At 36.2% G+C, this 20650-nt stretch overlaps 1 long non-coding RNA gene across 1 annotated transcript in view; it reads left to right on the forward strand.

Annotated features, from left to right (window-relative positions):
* Nucleotides 1-1928: 1928 nt before the first annotated feature.
* Nucleotides 1929-20650, forward strand: part of LOC145680995 (uncharacterized) — a 148831-nt gene continuing 130109 nt past the window's right edge. The window contains exon 1 of the long non-coding RNA XR_014130706.1: nucleotides 1929-2318. This is a non-coding gene — a long non-coding RNA (uncharacterized LOC145680995). The remainder of the gene's footprint in view (nucleotides 2319-20650) is intronic.

Genomic DNA, 20650 nt, shown 5'->3' on the forward strand with positions numbered 1-20650 from the left:
CTGCAGCTTTGACAGTAATAACTTAATTAAAATGTGTAGTCACCTCATCTGTTCCTCCTTGCCGATTTGTTTCCCTGACCGGAGACAGGCCGCGCTGTCGACATCAGTGGGATTTTCACATTCAAAACACAGCGCTCTTTGACTTTTGTAATCTCACGGAAACAGGTAAACCAGCAGAGATAGAATTTTGGAATAATTATATATGTATGTATGCAGTGGCGAATCCAGGATATGATCAAGGAAGGGGCTAAACCATAGTTTGCCGCTTCATCCAGTGTAAAGCAGGAATGAAGCCCATTTTATCCAGTGTATACCTGACCGTCAAGGGGGGCTATAGCCCTGTAACCCCCCTTGGATCCGCCATTGTATGTATGTATTTATTTTATTTGTATGTATTTGAAACTGTGAATAGTAGTATAGAATGTTTATGCTAAATAATAATCATTTTACTTTTACCACATACGAAGGAAATTTAGAAATAAACTATTTTGTTACACAAATATGTTCTTAGCGTGAATGCTGTCGAATTCTATTACTAGTGATGATAGTTTTCGGTATTAATTCAGTATCGTGAGCCAATTGGAAAACTGAAGAACTGACCACACATTACCCTTCTAACAGAGCACATTTGTAGGAGAAAGTAAAGTGTAGTATCAGGGATTCTTTTACTACACAAGAAAACATCTATACATTATGAAATATGTACTGTTAATGTAGATAAAAACGTCATTTTCTTATTATTACTTTTCGAAATATGAATAGGGACTTATTACGTGACAGGGAATAGGGACTTATTAGTGTTACCTGCTAACAATAACCATGTAACTTACGCACTCTAAATATGAAATATTTATTTTCCAGATGGTGAACGCGAAATTTCATCTATAGGTACAACACATATTATTAACAGAATAATTTTAATTTTATGCATTATTTTTTCATGCTTCGTTTTAAAATATAGGGCTTTATTTTGTTGAAGTACACCAATTTGTCAACGTCATACATATTAAACTAAAACATTACCATATAAATATAAAAATATGTGACGGAATACTTTTACATCAAGCTACAACATTATGTAAATGGGGTTATTAGAAAACTAAATAAACAAGAAGTATAATCAAAGTGCTAAATATCAGCGAAGCACTCTTCACAATTTAAATATCTAAGAGCATACTCCAAAATCCCTAGGCAAGCTTCTACGTTGAAAAATAAAAAAAGGTAAACAAAATTCACAAGGCCACCCTAAATATAAATACAGGAAAAGTTAAATAAAAAAAATGTTATTAATAAAATTTCTTCCCCTCCCCTCCAAAATTGTCTCAAATCAAATTCACATCTGGGATGGCTTTTATCATTTCATTTTGACGATGCAACTTAGTGGAGGGGAAGATATATAGATAGATATGTATATATAAAATAGATATACATAAGGGCGGATCCAAGGGGGGCTAAGGGGCTATAGCCCCCCCTTGACGCTCAGGTTTACACTGGATAAAATGGGTTTCAATTCTGCTTACACTGGATAAAACAGCAAATTATGGTTTAGCCCCTCTCTTGATCATATATCCTGGATCCGCCCACTGTATATATATATATATACAAATGATCAAAAATGACCGATATTAGTGCCGAATCCATAGTTTTTGATGTCACTGAGGTAAACAATGACACTTCCGATGGCGGTTAAATCCAAATTCAGCCCTTTATGTCCGAAATGACATGTATTCTCCCCGTGCGAAGAACGGGTATTCTGCAAATAATAATAATAATAATAATAATAATAATAATAATAATAATAATAATAATAATAATAATAATAATAATAATAATAATAATAATAATAATATTATGCGTAATTTTCAACGTATTTTATTTTTAGCAAAGAAATCCATAGCTGAAATGTAAAAGCTCGCAAAGAAGTGAAAAGAATGCACAATGTTTTTTCGCTTGCGTATGTAGAGTAGGCTTACGCTGCCAAACTGCTCCTGTTTATTTGCTTGGAATAAATATAACAAATAACGACACTGAAACTAAACAACAAGGACCACTGAAAAGAATTTCTTTTTTTAAAAAAAAAAAAAAAAAAAAAGTAAGAAGAAACAAAGGAAAACGGTTGAAACAGTTTGAGTGGGAAGAGTTTGTTCTGTTGAATAGATGCTGTTTTGTTATTTTATAGGACTGTATAAACGGTGGTAGTTGTATTGCCCGCTAGCGAGGTGAAAGTTCAGTAGCCGTGTTAAAGTGTCGAAGCTGCGAGTGATCAAAAATTACGGAAGTTAATAGCAAACTCGTGTACCGTGATGGAAGTATTGAAGGTATCATACATTTTAATATTGATTTGTTTATTTGTAATTAATATTTGCTATATATGTATAAAACATATATAAGATAGACCTAGTTGTGGTGTAAATAAGACGAAAATCAACACAGTTATCTCTGACAGTACAATTGGGGTGGTGTACATTTAGCTACGCTCAGAGGTGACTTTATTTAAATAGTTGTTATCAATACGGGTGGTGCACAACTTTTATTTGGTTTGGCCATGTAATATCCAATAGAGGTTCTTCAGAACAATATACGATACTCTTATTGCACGCAGGGGGGTTCGCGGGGGATGAATCCTAGGGTCAGACTCCCCAGAAATCCCGACTATTCTGATAAATTTAGTCTTATTGTAGGAGTAATTTTACAAATTTTGCACAATTTATTCTTATATTGAATTTCCCCACAAATATATTTCTTTGTCCGTCCCTGATGCATGGTATATGGTATCGTGAGAAGAATTAATTTAACTTCTGCAAACCCAATATAAAACTATAAATGGAAAATTATGAAAATCAGCTTTAAAGTTCATTTCAGAGTTTAGCGGTAAATTATATTGTAAAAATTTGGCTGATATTTAGTATCTCCCCCAATCTTGCACATAGAAGATTTACAGTTTGTTACTTACTTTACAAAATATAGCTGAGCTAGGGACAGCTAACGAAGGGAGTTAGAAGCCCCCAGGGCTCTTCTACTTCTACCTTGATTACAATTTAGACAAAAACAAGGTACTCGGTTTTGGAACCATGAAACGAGTTGGGGGAGATACTAAATGCCATCTGTAATTTTTTACGAGAATACGAACGGTAAATTTTACTTTCCGGGGAGAGTGTAGTGACAGTTAACAGTTTGTGGAGTTCTTTGTAGTGATTTGTTTCGATTTTCCTGTACATACAAGTCTCTCTTTCAGATTCCATTTGCTAGCCCAATTCAAATGCACTATATGTTCATAACATGTAATTCAGAACCAATGAGTCTACAAATAATTCAGGATGTAGATTTATGTATTTGCCTAATTTTAGTCATGCAATTTGCTTGTTATCACTGCAGCCCCGGGCCTCAAACGTCTCATATCATATAGGCTACATAGGATAGATTAAATATAAAGAAATGATTGTGAGGAATAAATAATAATAATGGCGTAAAAGTGGGAGTCCGGATTTAAACCTTCCTTTGAGCAAGATATTATGGAAAAATAAGGGGTGTACGGAGGTTGAGTGGTAAAGTGCGTGAGGTCCCTGGTTCGATCCAAGGCAAGATAAGTTTATGATGGACAACATCATGTACGTGGGTTTTCTCGGGGTGCTCCTGTTTCCTCCTACAATCTTGTTGCCCCGATTCTTCCATTATCTTTCACTTGCCTTAATTACCTACATCTCTTAGAGTAAAGGGCATAATCGTGGGACGCTAACCTGAAAGATTTCATTTTACTTTTATGGAAAAATAAATATTCTGTATATTAATATAAACAAAAATCACATCTATCGTGATTCTAAATGAAAACAAGTGTTTGAACTCCATTGACGAAATTCTGCATACGCCACTAGAGGGTAAGACTAGTGGGTTCTAATCTACCCCAATTTCGAAACGTACTAACTAAAATTCACATGAATTGAGTCAATATAATTTGATTTTTTAAAACACCTTACGTTTATGCACCGAGGCTAAGGGAGGCTATGATCAAGATAATTACCGATATTTAAGATTAATTCTTTCTATCATTATCACCTCTATACGTGAAGGATCAAATTAAGGGAGGTAAGTTTATACATCGTATACATAAAACAAATGTTCGTTTGGTTCATTGACTGGTGTTTAATATCGCTTTCAGCACTGACATAATGTTAGCATGGATCAAAACTTATTGATTAAAGTAGCAGTTGGTCCGCTATTCGGCATTGTATGCAAGACATGAATCCACCACTTGGAACTGAACCGATACCACGCTCACAGACAGCATAGTAGCTATATTCCTTTTTAGCTACTTACCCATAAAGAAATATTCACCCTCTGTTGCGAAATAAACATTTTACCATTCTTTCATACGTAGTCACCGAGTGACGTCACTGAGTTGCGTCACTGCTTGTGAAGTATTGTTTTAAATTGGCGTTTCCATACGAGGACACGGGAGTTGCCGTCACTGACCGCTGTATCCGGAGCAACTCTGTATCCGTCACTCGAGGAAGAGTATTGCTTTAAGAGTCTGTATCACTGCGAAATTAAAATACCGCTAATTTTGCAATAATTATGTGATAACTTCAAATAGATAAAAGATAATCGGAAAGTGGATCAAGATCTCCCTAGACGATGTTATTTTGCATGAGGTAACGTTATCACGAGTCACCTAATAGCTTTTTGTTTGATGTTATTTAGAAACGCGAAAATAAACGCCGATTTTCAAAATGGCGGGAAATCGAAAGCAGATAATTGAGTCGTGATAACAGTATCTCACGCAAAATAATACTGTCTAGGGAGATCTTGTTCCACTTTTCGATTCTATTTTATCTATTTGAAGATATCACATAATTACTGTAAAATTAGCAGTATTTTAATTTCGCAGTGATGAGGACTCTTAAGTTGCGGTTTTCGAACGGGGATATTGCAGTGACCGTCACCCCACAAGGTTGCTAGTGTATCTTGAAGTCAATGCATAACTTTATTTCGTTCTTGTATAAATTTTAATGAATTTTCATTTTTCACATGCTGTGAAGGAGGACTAGAATTTCTGCAAATTCACGATCTTATTTTTGTTTTAAATAAATAAAGTTACAGAGTATGATAAGTTTGATTTTTACAATACGCATTTGTGCAATAATGAAAGAAATTAGTTTTGAATTTTAGTGCGTAATATTTTGAATATTCAAAAACTAATTGTTGAAATTTATCTAGATTGATATTTCGACAATGTGTAGAGGAGCATATGCGCAGAAAGGATGCGGGGGAAGTGCAGTAACCATACTCACCCGCCTCTTTGCTACTGTCTACTACAAGCAGTGTTGCCGGACACGGTATGCGAAATTACACACACCTTCCATCCAAATTGCACAATTTTACACACAAACTGGAAAAAGCTGCACACAAAATTGCACAATACATAATTACGTATGTATATGTATGTCTGATGATCTTTACCTATACGTACATCGACCAGCTATTGTTCAAAGATTCAGAGTTTGATTTACTATTATACAGGGTGGTCCAAAATTAGGTATACAGTCCCGTACTGATCAACTCATTGCTTTTTATATAATTTCTTATTGTTATCCATCAGGTAGACTTAGTTTCTTTATTACTTGTTCTTACTGTACCCTAATTACTTTTGGGCCAACCTGTATTATTATTATTATTATTATTATTATTATTATTATTATTATTATTATTATTATTATTATTATTATAGCAAAACCGTCACATTCTTAACGCCCATTGTCACAGAAAGAGTGTTGAATCTTTGATTTAACTTCTCTTTTTTTTTTTTCAATTTTTGTTCTTCGTTCAATAAAAGATTTCCCATCACTCTCATTCACTCTGTTGTTCATCTGTTTGTAAAATGGCATTTTCCTGATTAGTGGTGAGAAGACAAAAAAAGACTTCTTACCCCCCTGCACTTCATGTTTTGGTCAACATCGAGGGTCAACATTCATCCACATTGCTTGGCTTGAACAAAGCGGCTTTGCTTGGGGATGCGGGCTAACGATCGTGACACCGGCTTCTGAAAAACGAGAAGTAAGGTACCAAAGAAACAAGATAGGTTTTATTGCTCCGCCCTGGAATCAGGCGTTGATACTCGTAGTTTCTGAAAAACAATTTTCAGAAAAAAACTGGAAATAATGAATATTTGAATGAAAGGAACTTCGCAAAAGTCATCAATGATAAAAATTTTGAATTGACCAAAGTGCACACAAAATGCACACAGATTGACATTACACACAAAATGCACACACAGGGCAAAATTGCACACATTTTGTGTAATTACACACACATTGGCAACGCTGACTACAAGTACAATTTTAATTCCATTTAGCTTCGACGACCAATGATTGAAGCCAAATGACTTGTTAAATCAATCAATTATAAGACTATTTAGCAAGTCTATTGGCTTTGAGGACTGTTTAACTTCTATTATTATTATTATTATTATTATTATTATTATTATTATTATTATTATTATTATTATTATTATTATTATTTATTATTATTATTATTACGTAGCGGGACTTATAATATTGTACTGTTGGTACGTCCGTCCGTTACTCCCACGATAACTCTTGGACAAATGCAAAATATTTATATTTTGTTTTTGCAATAGACATGTGGAGCGATTATGGTATCTCGTCCAAGTTCGTTAGTGGAGGCAATTGATCAACCGGACGTGCTAAAAATCAACCATTTCCGGTTTTAACGTTGCTATTATAGAGCGGAAGCCGTAATATATAGCGATAAAGAGTTTTCTCAAATCGATTAAGCGTTCCAAGAATAACTGAAATGTCCATCCTTAATACTGTATTAAAACCGGAAGTGGTAGAAATCCAGTACGACTTCCGGTTTTAATATTAATCTATATAGGGAAAAATCGATAAGAGAGCAAGTTAGATTTCCTTGGAATCGACTTAGCCTTCTAAGAATAGTTCGTATCTTCTATCTTAATAATTTATTCAAATCGTCAGTGGCAGAAATCAACCATTTCTGGTTTCAGTGTTGATCGCCATAGAGTAAAAACGGTAATAAATAGCGAGAAGCGTTTTGTAATCAATTTAGCATTCCAAGAATGTGTACTATCTATCCCCTCTTAACGCTTTATTCAAACCGAAAGTGTCCTAAATCTACTTCTGGTTTAAACGTTAATCTCTATAATGTAGAAACTGTAATAGGTAGGGAGAAGCGTTTTTCTGTAATCAATTATGACCCAAGTATAATATTTCATCTCGACTCTAATCTCTCTACTAAAACCATACGTGGTATAAATCTACTACCATTTTTTTGTTTCTATATTAATTTGAAAAGATATTGCGTGTCCTCTGTATTGCCTTTACAGAATTATTATTATTATTATTATTATTATTATTATTATTATTATTATTATTATTATTATTATTATTATTATTATTTGTTTCTGCGTGTTCGATGTATTTCTGTGTCCTGCCAACACCATTCATAATTTGGGTAATAAAACAGAAAACAAGAAACCTCGGTGTCTGCTGTCGCTTGCCTGGTTCATATTTCTTTTCACAAGCGGTGCCATTAAATAGCCCTACACATATCTCCTTCTGGAAACTTACTGCGCTTTCCGACAAAGGGTGATCACATCCATTGGTACTCTGAAAATGCATACGAAAATTGTTCGTCTCGAAAAGAGACCAAAATGTTTCTCTCTTCATCTCGAAAAAGAGACAAAAAATTGTAATGTGTCTCATCTCTTTAATTAAAAAATGTATTTCTCGCATTTTCGAGACGAGACAAGGCAACACAAATTGCTTATAAATTTTCCATTTCTTCTACGAAAAAGCAAATATACTCAAGAAAAGAGAGAAACCTCCGATCCACTGCATAGTGATTTTTTTTTTAATCTGGCATAATACACGCATTTGTACTTCTACAAACATGATAATTATTGAATCCTAGTGAAGCCATATTTATAAAATTATCGTTTTTAAAGAGGTATGGCATTGCACTTCGTTACAGAAAATCACATTGAACTGCAATACATCTATAACCGTAATTTCTTTCCGAAATGATTAGGGTCCTGGTTTCGATCTCAGTCCCCGCCAAGTGAACTTTGTGGTGGACAAATACCGTGTGCGTGGGCTTCCTCGGGGTTCTCCCGTTTCCTTCCACTTTCTTCATTCCACCATTTCATTCATTACTCATCATCACCGTCTCCTTTAGCCTAACCGTGGGACGTAAAACACAAAGATTTCATTTCATTTTTCTTTCCAAAATGATTAATTTTTACAAGAAAACAGCGTAATTGCTACAGATTTTTCTTTATGATGGAAAGGTTCTCTTTTGTTTTCATATAATTGTGATCAGTGGTGTCATTCAAATTATTTAACAAACAGCTCTGTGATTCTGTAAAATAATAATAATAATAATAATAATAATAATAATAATAATAATAAGTTAATCATATAGTCAAAATATCAATATTAAGTCAACATACTATAGTACTGATCACATGATAGGAATGGTTGTTAAATACTAATCTTAGAATCGGTTGTTGTAGAGGGTGGACCATTTATCTTGATACGCCCTTTTAAGTCCTGAGTTGTCCGTAAGTTTAGAACTTAAAAGGGCGTATCAAGATAAATGGTCCACCCTGTTTAACAACCGGTTCTATGGTTAGTATTAATAACCTTCCTTCATATGATCAGTATAGTAAGTTGACTAAGAATAGTAATAAAGTTACGCCCTGCCCCTTTCGTCCAGAATATTTAGATGCTTGACCAGTGGCGGATCTAGAAGAGAAAAACTGGGAGGGGGAGCGGCAGCCAGAACCAAGACTATGATAGATACATCATGAGTTTACTATAAACTTTTAAAGATATATAAATAAGACCTTTAATTTTTTTTTTCGTCATCCAAAGGACTGGAGGCCTAGGCCCCCTCCGGCCCCAGCTAGTTATATATCATTCTCAAGATGTTCCCTCTTCTCTAAGTAGGTTCTGTGTGAGTATGAAGTATACATTTTAATATCTGAAGTTGTATTTTTATATAATAGATTGAATTTGACCTTATCGTAATATTAATCATATCAAACATGTCACCTTGCTTGTAGCGTAAATTTTTAATCTCGACTTTTATATTGTTTTAAAAAGGAAGTTCAACTTATTAACAACAGGCTCTCACTCTCATAGGAGAGAGAACCCCTGTGAAAATTTAAAGTCTGTCTGGCAATCCTGATGCAACGCGTGACAAGTCACATCTTACTTTAGGAGCGGTCTGTTGAAATTCGATATTTTGCAACCGACAGTTATTTGGTATGGGTGCAGGCAGAGCAACTAAGTCCTGCACTTTTTTTTTTTCTAAGCCTTACCTCTCCCCATACCTTCTACTTTTCAGCGACGATAGAAAGTTCGTCATCGAGGGAAAATAAATAAATAAATAAATAAATTCGAGATTTCAATGAATTTACACGTTTCATATCAAAATTATTTTTCGATGCCTGTGCATCTTTTGACGGTCAAGTTCGCCCGTTCGTCTAGAAGTAATTATCTTCACTCGCTTAGAGCCTGCATCGTACAACGTATTCACAAATTTTAAAATTAAGGTCTTTATAATTTTCTCTAGGGACGTTTTTCGAATTTTCTTCCTGTCCCCAAAATTAAGGATAGTTTATTGAAAGGCAAAAATAGAAGATTACAACTCTCTCCAAAATAGCTCTAATGATTTTGTTTAAATCTTGTATATCAATATTTTATTAACAAACCAATACTGTGCTATGTCATTTTTTTCGGAAAAAATCCAGAAGGTATGGTTTTCTTTTAGAGATGAGATCTTGACGACTTTCTCAAAGCTGACTCAAGCAATTTTGTTCATATTTCATAAATAAATATTTCGTTAGTAATTTGACAATATGACATAACTCATTGTCGCCAAAAAAAAATATTCACAAGGGATAGTTTATCCTTAAAGATGATTTTTTCGAGTCATTTCTTTTTATGAAACGACTTACGATGAGTTTTTTTTTTTCTTTTGTATTTCATAAATATTGCTAGTAACCTAACAATATGGCATGAAACATTTATATTTAAAAAATACACAAGGGTTACTTTATTGTTAGGGGCGAGTTTTTTGATAGGACGATTTTTAAAAAGCGACTCACGTTCTTTTGTTCATATTTTATAAATAATATTCCATTAATAACCTCACACTGTGGCATAACTCAGTTCTGAATTAAAAAAAATAATCCACAATGAATAGTTCAGTTATGGGAGTGTTTTTTTTTTATGCAATTTTCTCAAATTCGTTCGTATTTTTAAAATTTCCCAAGGGGTAGTTTACTCTTACGGTGAGCTTTTATGGGTGATTTTTTTTTTTCAAAAACGCATCCAGCCATTTTGTTCATACCTCGTAAATAATTGTTCAATTAATAACACAACAACATGCCATAATTCATTATTGTCATGAAGTAGTTTACTCTTGGAGTTTTTTATTTTTTCGGGTGATTTTTTTTAAAGAAACTGCTCATTCAATTTTGTTCACATTTCTTCAGTACTTGTTCTATTAATAACCACTAAATACGATAAGTCATTTCTCATGATACAATCAACAAGCATTAGTTAATTCTTGGGGGCAAGTTCTTTTTCGGACATTTTCTCAAAACTGACTGAGAATTTTCTTCGTGTTTCATAAGTACATGAATTATTTCTTATGAAAATATCCACAATGGGTATTTATTTTGGAGGGTGAGTTTTCTCTGGGCTAAGTTCACGAAAAATGCTTTACTACTTTCATGATGTTTCACTAATAAATATTTCAGTTATAACTGCAACATAATGGGATTTACTTTAAGAAATTGAAGCTAGAAAGTATACGAGCGCTGTGGCGCCGTACCTTTATTTCTTTGGAAGTTGAGTATTCGTATTCCGTTGCTTCAAAATAGCTGTACGATGTAACACATATAAACAACTACAATGTTAGCCATTAATTAATGGCAATCACTTGCAATAATCAATCAATTAAAAGTAATTGCTGTTGAAATTAATAAAATTGAATTAATTGCAAACGATATTCAATTCAAATTGAATGGCTTGATTTAATTGCAATTAATTAATTTTCACAGCTTGCTTTCAATTCATTCATTTATTGTAATTTTTCTCATTGATTAATGGCTAGCTGCAGTTAGTAGTTGACAATTATTCACTTCAATTGTTAATTTCAACTACCAATTAAACTTAGATTAATTGTGAATTCGACTGAAATTTTTCCAGGAAGATCTAGGCCCAGGTGGGAGGACAATATTCATATGGATCTCGCAGAAATAGGAATACAAAGTAGAAACTGGATCCAGTTGGATAAGGATAGAAGGATATATATATATATTGGATAAGGATATATGGATAAGGATATATATATATTGTCTATTTGTATATAGATAGATAAAAACTAGATACGTATGCACAGAAAAATATATCTCAGTGATACAAGTAGTTGATGGAGAAAAGATCCCAATAAATTCCTTCAAATTTTAAGCATTTGATATGGAATAAAGAAATATCACTCGTAGTGATCAGTCTTGGGAAAAGACGAAATTCATTGGGTTAAGTTCTGATCCCTTAATCCCTTATTCTAGAAGTACGGAAAATAATGTTACTACCTTTCTTTATGTTCATTTTTAATATTCCCGCGCAAACAGCAGCTTGCGTGTGCCTCCTCTCCTCTCATTTTCGTACCTTCATTCTCACCATCGTGATTAATCAGATTGGGTAGAAAAGCGTGATTAACTAAGCAAACTCATCACTATCACAACATCGAACACGTATTTCAGACTTTGATCGTTTCCGATTTTGAAACCGCTCCTGCGTCGGGCATCTTGTATATCACATTGTGTTAAACAAATCAATGTAATACGTAAAAACTTGTGATTCTTGTTGAAACGTGTGAATTGAGAGCGGAACGAGCAAGAAAATTTTTGAGAATTTCTTCGCAAACTAACAACATGGCGCCAATACTTATAAGGGGCGCCGCGACGTTTGCTCTTCACTTTTCTTTCTTCTTGCTCGTTCGGCGCCCCCTTGCTATCAGCGCCCGCCCCGCTCGCCCCTCCTAGCTACGTCTCTGTGCATGGAAGAAGTAAAGAAATAGAAGGAACACATGTTCATGTTTGGAGATGTAAGTACTAAGCTCTATTATACATAAAATAAGGAAGTACATATTGTTTGGTCTTTAGCTTCTTCTATTAGACAATTAAAACTGGTTGCTTTGAGGGCACGCTGAAACTGTAAAGAGATAGTTTTTTTTTTTTTTTTTTAACTTGACTGAAATATACGTATATAAAGTGAAGGCCAAAACAAATAGCTTTTCTGTCATTATCATTCTTAAAATTTATTTAAATACAAATTCTAATAACTATAAAGGAAGTCTCGTGGATCCTGATACCATCTGATATTCGTGCACCCCTACAATGTCTTACAGGCATAGATTTAGATCCTCAGACTTGCATTACGCACAAATATTGTTGCTTCTTTGAGAACCATTCTTGATTGCTATATAATCTCCCTATTGTCAATATAACCCCGACGTAAGATTTTCAAAAGGTGTTTGGATTTTTACGTACAGTGATAGGCAAATTCTAAGACATTCCTCATTTTGAGGTTTAAAAATAATAATATAGAAGTACACAGTTAACGGATCAACTCTAAGTTTCTAGAACAATATAGCAGAGTGAAAACATTTTTAAATAGAACTAACAGCACGTTTGTAGGTAACGCGGACGAATTTAGAAAAGTGAAAACAAAAACAATTCCAGTTCCGTGAAATGAAAGTATTATAAAAACCGTAGACAATTCAGTCTAGGTGTGCAGAAGAATCTATCAACCTCCTAGTTACCACTCTTGCTTCGTAGAAAAGTGACATTGGGAAGGAGTAGTTCTGTTATGGACGTAAAGACACTGTAAGTACGCTCGCAAAGAGCTCTGTTAGTGACTCTAGTGAAAAATACACATAGACAGTCCTGACATGTAAGACGAGAATGTGAACCCTTCAATTATCTTGTAAATATCATTCATTTAATAAGCTCTTTTGGTAATGGTTTATCTTATATGCACTTTGTTATATATTGTTGTAATAAATTAGTTTTCTTCATGTAATGCCTATAAAAGTGAATTTCTAACTCTATACTACCTGCCCTATGGCATTCAATCAATCATATTATTTTTTTTAAGATTTGTTATAGCTCCCCAACGAACCTCTCTCTCATTATGTCTTTTCCAAAAAGCATTTAGCAGACCAAGCATATACCCAGCTAGACTTTCAGGAATTTTTGTTAGAATGTGTTTCTAATATGTTACCTGAATATATTCGTTGGTTTGGAACGCGCACAATTTTAGATTATCCCACCCTCTTAGATGAAGTAACCTTGCTGGAACGGACCAACCACCTTGTTCACAAACGTGAAACCGAAACAAAGGCACATTCCACAACCGCGACCGATACTACAGCGCAGACTATTTCCGAACTAACAGATCAAATATCTCAACTCCGTCTCCATGTTAATACTCTTTCAAATTCCCAATCCGCTTCTGTCCATTTTGCTCCCTCCCGTTCCCGTTCTCCAAGTCCTCATAACCGCTTCTACTCCTCCAAACCATCCCGACCTTCTTCGCCGAACCCAACTCTCTCACCTTCCTCTTCCTTCCTCCCACATTCCCATTCCACCAATTCTCTCACAACCTATCAACACCATTCTTCGCCGACTCCACCTTTTCATTCCGCTGCTTCCACCTCTACCTCATGTGCACCTTGCACTCCCCTCCCACATTCCCATCCCACCAATTCTCTCACAACCTCCTATCAACACTGCTCTTCACCGACTCCTCCACATTTTCATTCCACTGCTTCCACCTCTACCTCATGTGCAGCTTGCGCTATGCACTCCATTTCCCTCCCACATTCCCATACCACCAATCCTAGTACACCCTCCTGCACTAACTGTATCACACAGCAACATCAATGTTGCCAACACGTTTCTTCAACCCCTTCCCATCCTTCTCATAACTCCACAAACGAACCTTCATCTACAAACAATACCAAACGAAAGAACTCCAAGAAACAGTGGCGTTCCAGTCAGAACAAACAACCTCCATCCCAGAATGTTTTTTCCACACAATCTACCCAAATACCTATTCCTCCCTACCCGTTTTATCATCCTTTTTTCCAGTATCCCCCACCTCCGTTCCCTCCTTCTGCCCCTGGGACCACACTAAACACACCTAAGAATTCAAAAAACGGCCAAAATTAGCGCGGGAGTCACCTCACCGCGCATTAACCACCCAATCTTCGCTCCCCCCTTCCTCTTCATCTCCCACAGCGACTAGCCAGGACTACCATACCCTTCCCTTGCAATTTAAAGGAAATTCTCCGTATATACAGGGCACGTACGCAAACAAAGAATTACTTTTCTGCCTCGATAGTGGTGCAGACGTAGGATTATTTCCAATTGAATCATTGGAACCGAATGCTCATACTTTCCATCTCCCGTCCCTTCTTCACGGTTTGTCAGACAAACCCGTCCAATTAAATCGCGCTACTATTCTCAAAATTAACTTTAATGGTCGTAATTACTCCATTCTTTTTCGGTTAGTTCCCTTCAAAAATTTCCCACCCCTTCTTTCATCACGTTTTTTGCAAGATCACCAATCAATTTTGGATTACTCACAAGGCACTTTGTCCTTGAAACATTTTGGAAAAATGCCACATACTGTAAAGGATAAAAACCCAGTTAGTATTAACATCTCGCATTTCTTTCAAAAACACTCCAAACCTCAGGTTGTATTTTTTGCGCGGCGCACTACCGTTATTCCCCCTCATTCTGTTAGATTCATACCACTGGCTACTAATGGGTATTTCCCTGATGCACAGTTTCGCCTACATACACCGATTTCTCGGAATTTAAGTAAATGTTATATGGCACATACTGTAGTCTCCACACAAAACCTTGTTCTCCCGTTAGCTAATCTCACAAACAAAAAGCAAACGATTCAGGCTCATAATCCGGTAGTTATAGGTTCTCTCTTTTCCCAACAAGACAATAACCACAATATCCTGACTGTTAGGCAAATATATTTTCCTACAGACGAAGATGCGGCACGCAACAAAGAAAAGCGTCTTAAAGAAATTGGTCATCTCATAGATATTAGTAAATTTAAGCTGTCTCCAGACATGAATGAGGAACAACAAGCTCAAATGCGGGAATTACTCTCCGAATATGCCTTTTTATTTCAATGGGCAAGTGACCATTTTACCAAGATAGATTCTTTTGTGGCAACATTAGATTTAGAAGACAAAACTCCATTTCAGTGTAACTCTTTTGTCATTCCGCACAAATTACGTCCCAAAGCGAGAGAGTTAGTTATACAACTTTTGAACCAAGGGATTTTTGAAAAGTCGGATTCCCCCTATAAAAACAACATCCTATTTGTTTTAAAACCGAATTCTGAATCTCTTCGAGCCGTATTTGATTTGAGGGTTTTGAATGGGAAATGCCGGACTTTAGCTTCTCCATTAGAGGACATACAGGACGTTATAGATTCGCTTAGTGATTCCACCTTTTTTTCGAGTTTCGATCTCCATTCCTCTTTTCATCAGTTATCCCTTCATCCTGATGATCGCCCTGCAACAGCCTTTAGTTTAAAGGGCCTCTCTTTGCCCTTCAATCATATGCAACTCACTTCAATTCCACAGGGTTTCAAAAATTCATCTATTTTATTACAACAGGTACTGCAAACTATCTTTCGGGATTTATATACCAATAACATCACTTCGTTCGTAGATGACATGTATATTCATGCTGATTCTTTTGATCACATGATGACAGTTTTACGCGCATTTTTTCATACAGCTGCAAAACATTCTTTGCTGTTCAATATCAACAAATCAGTATTTGGCGCTAGACGGATTAAATGCTTAGGTCATATTGTGGAAAATCATACAGTCAAACCTGATCCCGAGAAAACCGCTGCCCTCGCCAATGCACCCAAACCAACCACCATCAAAGGGTTAAAAAGTTGGTTGGCTTCGGCTAATTACTTTAGGAAATTTTTCCATCACATTTCTCTCATATTAGCCCCACTTTATGAAGCTATTTCGAATGGAAATCGCAAATTGATATGGACACCTGAAAGAGACCGTGCCTTCGACCAGATGAAGCACCTCCTCACTTCCCCACCAGTGCTTGCTTTGTACTCAACAAAGAACACAGAACATATTTTAATGTGCGATTCCTCAGCCCTAGGCGTTGGCGCCGTATTGTTACAAAAAGACCTTAGCTCTAATGTCATTCAGCCCGTCTGTTATGTTTCTTCCAGGCATCCAAAAACTGTCAACCCACTCCCGATTTTTCATCAGGAATTATATGCAATTTTCTTTTCGCTTAAGAAATTAGAAAAATACCTTCTGGGAAAACATTTTACTTTGATCACTGATAACATTTCCCTTCTCGCTATTAGGAAAACTGTTATCCCAAACGCAAAAATTCTCCGGTGGATCACTTATATCAACACTTTCACTTTTACAATCAAACACGTAAAAAGTCAGTCAAACGCAGTTGCCGACCTACTTAGCCGTTTTCCTCTGGACGTCTCACCAGACGCCATTGCCTTAGAACAGGATGACACTCCCGATGCCGTCCTCTTTTCCAACACGACTGATACTGACCAGACCCACCCATCCTTGGAGGACACTCCTCCTACTGTTCTAACTACAATAGGTGACAACACTGACCTACCAAATCTCCAGCTTCAGGACCGTTTTTTTGGCAAAATTATTACGACTCTAAATACCAAAAATGAATCAGACCCGGCCTTTCAACGTCTCACGAAACAGTACGTTCTTAAGAACAACATCTTGTACAGAAAAATGTATCGTGCCTCGCAAACCCGTTTGCTTGTCTGTATTCCGGACGCGCTAAAACCTGCTTTATTTCAGGAATACCACGGTGAACTTACTCATGTAGGCTTTAACAAACTTTACTGGATGATACGTTATAAATATTACGTACCACGCTTGAAATCTTGGTTAGCGAGTAAACTCAAATCTTGCAAACAGTGTGCAATTTTCAAACGCAATTATTTGCCCAACAACCCCAACATACAACGTTTTCCCCAAGCTCCCCTATTTTCGGTTTATAGCTTGGACTTAGCAGGGAAATTCATAGCCAGTGACCCAGAGAAATACCAATATTTCTATGCCGCAACCGAACATTGCACAGGCATTACCATTACACAACCCATCACTACCCCAAATACTGACAATTTCATTTCCTTCATTACTAATCAAATAATCATTCCCTTTGGTGTTCCTTCCTGTATTTATACTGACCGTCAGTCAAGCCACACTTCCACTTTATCCCTGAGCTTTCTCAAATCACTCAACATTACAGTTAAGTATGGATTACCATATCAGCATTTCACACTAGGAAAAGTTGAACAACGTTTGGGCACATTGCAAACTAGTCTTAAATTTCTGTGTCAATCTAACCAAAAACTCTGGCCAAAATATTTGCCTCACGCCACTTCCGCACTTAACAAGACTCCATTAACATCTTTAGGTGTCTCATCTCATGAATTGTTATATGGAGTACCTCCTCGCCTACCCATAGATAACTTGCTACATGTTGAGAAAGAACATCTAGATTTACAGGACCGCCTTTTGGCACTAAAAGACATGAGGGATTTAGTTGAGTATAGGAAGCATCAAGCATTTCTTGACTTCAAGAAAAAAGTCGAATCAAGCAAACCGCCCACAGAGTTCCTACCGGACTCTCAAGTTATGATTTTGGACACATCTTCTCAGCCTGGTACTTGTAAACCACTGTCCAGAATTTATAAAGGACCTTATAGGCTCATATCAACTGTTTCTCCAAACGAAGTCCTCGTTGACATAGAGGGTAAACCCACCCTTATAGGAAAGACTCGTTTGAAACATTACGTACCACCAACAACACCTAATTCAGAGTTCGAAATGAAATATAAGCGTTTTTTGAAATCACCTAATTAAAGTTTAAGCTGGCAAAACTTCCGACTTTGTCTCTCGTTCTGCCATGGACTCATATTTCAAAAGGAACTTTATTTTCAAATTCCCTGTTAGGTAGGCAACACACTTCACACAAATCTTTCTCCCGTGCAATCATTTTCGGCCATACAATGCATTCATATCTCACCTCCCAAATCCTGGTTTCATATTGAGGCATTGGTTCACTGCCCGACATACCACCTTAACCTCTTATCCCTTTTCCCCTTCCTTCCCTTCACGTACGTAACACGCCACTAAAAAATAGCGACACTGAATGTTCTCAACACACCTTTTCCTAAGCATGCAAGGAAAAGTACTTGTTTATATTCACGTATTTCCTTCCTGTATCTTAATCTTGAACAGCTGGTTCTGTTCAAAAACTTGAGCGCTCTAAGGATACATGAACGAAATCTGTTGAATACTTCATACAACTCACGCTCAATAGACATTGTTTATATAAGAAAAGACACACCCACCCTTTACCATTTTCATAGCATCTTAATACAAAGCGACTAAATTCCGTTTCTTTCGATTCAAATATACGGTTACGTCGTGACCCTCCCCAAAGAAATACTACTCCGCCACTATGTCCTTTCCTTTCCTACGACCCCTTTGCCTTCGGTACATCATAATCACTCACTAATTCAGCGTAACATACTGTTTATCTTTAAATTTAGGTGTTTACTTTATTTTCTTCACATCAAAAAAAAAAAAAAAAAAAAGATTTCTAGGTAATACGTACCAAATTTCTTCTTCCGGACACTCACAACATCCTGTTCCAATATCACTTACACAAACACTACACTTTCACCCTTGAACCTTCCTTCTACTCGCACACAATTACGGTACAAATCTCCAAGAATACACTTTCGCACAGGTCATTTCCCTTGAATTCTCTATGATGCAGTATGACCTACTTATACTAGTGGACATAATCGCCTCTCCATACCGTTACTCTTCTACCAAAATATTTTGTTTCTGTTGAGGACCACAACAAAAGAACTACACCAGATTATAGGGACTACAATAATAATAATAATAATAATAATAATAATAATAATAATTCACTCCTACTTCTATCCCTTTTCCTCCTTACAGTTTATTGTGTTGTCCCTCGTTCCACAAATTCCTGCCTTCGACTCCCGATTAGCTCCAATACTTGCAATAATTATTGCCTCCTACAAACATCTTGCACTATTTTCTGTCTGTCGCCGATTACATTTTTTTTCACCCGTGACCTTTGTCAACAGTAATTTTGTGGTGCATACATGGTATCAGACATGTCTTCTCATTATTTTTCTTTTCACCTTTCTTTCCATTTTTTTCTTCTTTTCATATACTGAAATTTGATTATAAACAGCCTTGCCTACAAACCTAACAGAAAAACTCGTACACAGGCGTACTTTCATTTTTTGATCCACGTCCTTTTTTGAGTTCCTTTCATTTACGTCCTACTTCCTGGACCCGTGCTCCACCCGCCCTGGGACAGCCATTTCCAGAACCCAGAGGGATGCAGCCAGCAATGTCTCCAGAGATTTCCTGTTCCTGAGAGATGCAAACAGCCTTGTTCCTGAGAAATGCAGCCAGCAATGTCTCCAGAGATTTCTTGTTCTTGAGAGATGCAAACAGCCCTGTTCTTGAGAAATGCAGCCAGCATGCCTCCAGAGAATTCCTGTTCCTGAGAGATCCAAACAGCCCTGTCTCCAGAGACTTCTAGCTTCAGAGCGACGCAGCCAGCCCTGCTCCTAGTGCTCCGGTACGATATGCAACCAGCACTTCTCCACGGCATTCCAGTTTGCAGCCTTCTGCATTTTCACATGGACCTTCTTCGCATGTCAGTGTTTTTTTTTCATCCCATGTGTTCACACCCTTTAGTGTTTTATTTTGAGGTTTAAAAGTCACTAGTTCATAAGAACAGATGACAGACATTTTTTGAGCCGAGGATTAAGACATTCCTCATTTTGAGGTTTAAAAATAATAATATAGAAGTACACAGTTAACGGATCAACTCTAAGTTTCTAGAACAATATAGCAGAGTGAAAACATTTTTAAATAGAACTAACAGTACGTTTGTAGGTAACGCGGACGAATTTAGAAAAGTGAAAACAAAAACAATTCCAGTTCCGTGAAATGAAAGTATTATAAAAACCGTAGACAATTCAGTCTAGGTGTGCAGAAGAATCTATCAACCTCCTAGTTACCACTCTTGCTTCGTAGAAAAGTGACATTGGGAAGGAGTAGTTCTGTTACTGATGGCAATGGACGTAAAGACACTGTAAGTACGCTCGCAAAGAGCTCTGTTAGTGACTCTAGTGAAAAATACACATAGACAGTCCTGACATGTAAGACGAGAATGTGAACCCTTCAATTATCTTGTAAATATCATTCATTTAATAAGCTCTTTTGGTAATGGTTTATCTTATATGCAATTTGTTATATATTGTTGTAATAAATTAGTTTTCTTCATGTAATGCCTATAAAAGTGAATTTCTAACTCTATACTACCTGCCCTATGGCATTCAATCAATCATATTATTTTTTTTAAGATTTGTTAATTCCTTAAAGATCTAATTTTGAAGATAGTATCATGAGGGAT

The sequence above is a fragment of the Thermobia domestica genome, chromosome 3 (assembly GCF_964235325.1).
Source record: "Thermobia domestica chromosome 3, izTheDome1.hap1.1, whole genome shotgun sequence".
Classification (NCBI taxonomy): domain Eukaryota; kingdom Metazoa; phylum Arthropoda; class Insecta; order Zygentoma; family Lepismatidae; genus Thermobia; species Thermobia domestica.